The sequence below is a fragment of the Cebus imitator genome, unplaced genomic scaffold (assembly GCF_001604975.1).
Source record: "Cebus imitator isolate Cc_AM_T3 unplaced genomic scaffold, Cebus_imitator-1.0 Scaffold181, whole genome shotgun sequence".
In the NCBI taxonomy this organism is placed as follows: domain Eukaryota; kingdom Metazoa; phylum Chordata; class Mammalia; order Primates; family Cebidae; genus Cebus; species Cebus imitator.
The window spans coordinates 3,225,425-3,228,574 of record NW_016107496.1 but is presented as its reverse complement, the minus strand read 5'-3'; the positions used below and the strand labels follow the sequence as shown (position 1 = coordinate 3,228,574).

The following is a 3,150-nucleotide window of genomic DNA, read 5'->3' as shown; positions in this document are numbered from 1 at the left end:
TAATTTTTGTATTTTTAGTAGAGATGGGTTTTCACCATGTTGGCCAGGTTGGTCTTGAACTCCTGGCCTAAAATGATCTGCCCACCTCAACCTCCCAATGTACTAGGATTTCAGGCGTGAGCCACCGTGCCCAGCCCTAACTGGTCTTTTAAAGAATTTTTTGAATGCCGATTTGCAACACCCTAAATTTATTTTATAATATCGCAGTGGATTGTGATCAGCAGTTTGATACAAGCTGGGCTGGGTAAAGCCTCAGTTCCTTACACCAGTGAGAGAAGGTAAGTTTGTGTTCTGGCTGGTGGGGCCAGGGAAGCAAGTCCCATTTGTTCAATGTAGGCAGGCTTCTCAGAGAGGATTCCTAGCGTCATCTTGGGATTGAAGCCAAGGTGGTCCGAGGAGTTGCAGGCCCCAAGGGTAGCTGGAGGAAGAAGACGGGAAGAAATGCTGAGCAACAGCGAGAGGGAAATGAGTGGATAGGGGCTAAGGGCACACTTGCCAGGAAAGCAGGAGGCCAGGTGTGGGAGCCCAAAGGTGAGGGAGCTACGCAAGACACCAGGGGCAGATCTCGTGAAGCTCTGCACTCGGCACGGTACTAACATAGTAGCTATTCTTTCTCCAAGGCTGGTGGAGAGGTGACCTCTAAGACCTTGCTAACCACACTTCTGGGAATCATCTCCTACACAGGGAGCAAAAATCCTTAACCCCAAAGTCCTGTGGCTTCCACCGGATTCTGAGTCTCTTCTAAGGGACTCTTTCCTGTTGCCCTCATGCGGAGCAAACTAGAGAGCAAGTCCCTCACCACCAAGGCTAATCCCAGGTGTCTCGTTTCAGTTCAGGATGTGGTTAGTACCTTGAAGAACTGCAGGTTTCAGAGAGAAAGCTTCAGGCAGCCAGACAGGATCTAGAGAGCAGATGCCTAGGAAGAACTTAATTTAACCCTAGATTTCTTTCTCCAGGGAAAATAAAAGGAGCAAAGACAAACCCCGCTGCACGGGACCACGAGGCACTGCCAGGATGAGGGAGTTGGAGTAACCTGGGTGAGTCTGAGTGAATCAGTCAGGGAGGCCTTCCTGGAGGGGGTGAATCTTGAGCACTGGCAACAGCTAATAACTACAATGTTACCACATCTTTGTTTCTAACTGTGCTCCCTCTTGCTGGAGTGGGAAGGCAGCAGGGAAGGTGCAGCCTGTGGAACCATTCAAAGTTGTCATGGCATATACTCCCCCATTCTGCAGGCCTCTGTGTGGGCTTAGCCAGGACAGTTCCAGAACTGATGAGGTGTCTAGCTCTAGTGAATCCCCCTGTCCTGGCCCCGGCATAGCTCAACCCCTGTGACAAGAAACTCCTGCTCACTGAATCCCCATTTCCTCCCTGAAGGCTTCCTCAAGCCCACAGGGAACTCGACCTGTCTCAGCTTAGCACTTACTCTCTGTGCCATTCTGCTTGGATTTTAGTAGTTTTTGAATAAGTAGTATAGTCAGGGTTCAGAGTACAAAATGGTATTCAGTGAAAGGTCCTTTTCCTGCTCCTGAGTTCCCCCTGGACAGGTGCTTCCTTGACCTGCTCGGTGCTACCAGTTCTTGTTCTCCAACAAGATTTTCAAATTGCTTGGGGAAAGGAATTGAGCCTTTGTGTCCTCCTGTGTACCAGACGAAGTAAACTGTCCCACCCCATCACCCAAGGGAGTCTTCCTGGCACCACATCCTCCCTTCTCCTACATCCATGCTGCTACTAACTATCCTGGGTTAGACCCCGAATGGGTCATCCAGCTGCCAAGCAGGTCCCTTTGCAGATACCCTCCACCGCTGTCATGTTGCTCTTCCTGTAATGCAGGACTCCCAGCTTAACCCTTTATTACTCCCAGGCCTTGGGTCAAGGGCAAACGCTCCTCAGCCTGATGAACAAGGCCCTCACAACTTGATTTCACCACCTCTGCAGGCCCAATGTCTGCTACTCCCACCATGCCAAACTGCTTGCAGTTCTGAGACTAGCTCTGCTGCCTCCCATCTCTAGGCTTTTGCAGGTACTGTGCCTTCTGCCTGAAATGTGCTCACCTCACCTAACTGACTCCTACTCACCAGTCAGTGCTCCCCCCAAGTTTCTTCCCCCATGAGATTTCTTCACAGACATTGCCCTCCCCCATTTGCTGCATTTCCTCATGCCTTCTCCTTCAGCACATGATTCTGCTTCTCGTGGGGTAATCGCTATTTAAAATCCGAGACCTCCAATTGACTGTAGGATCCTCGAGGGCTGGCCTTGCATGTCTCTGTGTGTCCCCCTCCTCTTGCAGCGTATCTGGCAGATGGCAGGTATTCAGTAAATACTGGTGGAATAAACAAATCTCTCCTCTCTCCTAGACATTAGTTAATGCAAAGTAGATGCTCAAAGAGATTTCTTTTGTTTGATTTTTGATGGTCCTGCTGAATCTGATGTTATAAAAGAAGCCACATTTGGTCAAGCACGGTGGCTCACGCCTGTCATCCCAGCACTTTGGGAGGCTGAGGCAGGTGGATCACCTGAGGTCAGGAGTTCGAGACTGGCCTGACCAACATGGAGAAACCCCATCTCTACTAAAAATACAAAATTAGCTGGGCATGGCGGTGTATGCCTGTAATCCCAGCTACTGGGGAGGCTGAGGCAGGATAATTGCTTGAACCCAGGAGGCAGAGGTTGCGGTGAGTCGAGATCATGTCACTGCACTCCACCCTGGGCAGGAAGAGCAAAACTCCATTTCAAAAAGAAAAAAAGCCACATTGGCACCTCAGTCCAGAGTGAATCCAGCTCCCCACTTGAGATCGTGATGGCCACATATTCCCAAGATCTCAGACACCAGGCCTCTCCACAGGCAAGAGCTCATGCATTTAAACAGTAGCATTAAATAGTTCAACCAGGTTTATTTTTAAGCAAAACATCCAGGGAGTAATGAACGTGGCTTTGGCTAAGGGCCAGGTGCTTGAGGATAATTGCTGGGAAGTGAAGCAGGTATCGAAATAATTGATACCATTTATTGAGGACTTAGTATATGACAGGTGCCCTCTGCCAACCGTTTTTTTTTTTTGAGACGGAGTTTCGCTCATTACCCAGGCTGGAGTGCAATGGCGCGATCTCGGCTCACCGCAACCTCCGCCTCCTGGGTTCAGGCAATTCTCC

The 3,150-nt window shown here is 49.8% G+C and overlaps 1 protein-coding gene across 4 annotated transcripts in view; it reads left to right on the top strand.

Annotated features, from left to right (window-relative positions):
* Positions 1-3,150, top strand: part of GALNT6 (polypeptide N-acetylgalactosaminyltransferase 6) — a 42,674-nt gene that overhangs the window by 8,122 nt on the left and 31,402 nt on the right. For 2 of the 4 annotated variants that reach the window (XM_017545910.2, XM_037744724.1), the window contains exon 2: positions 957-1,037. The exons of 1 other annotated variant lie outside the window; for it this stretch is intronic. The gene's annotated coding sequence lies outside the window, so the exon portion shown is untranslated. Of the gene's footprint in view, positions 1-956; positions 1,080-3,150 lie in introns of all 4 variants that reach the window. One more of the 4 variants, XM_017545909.2, reaches the window with a different exon arrangement.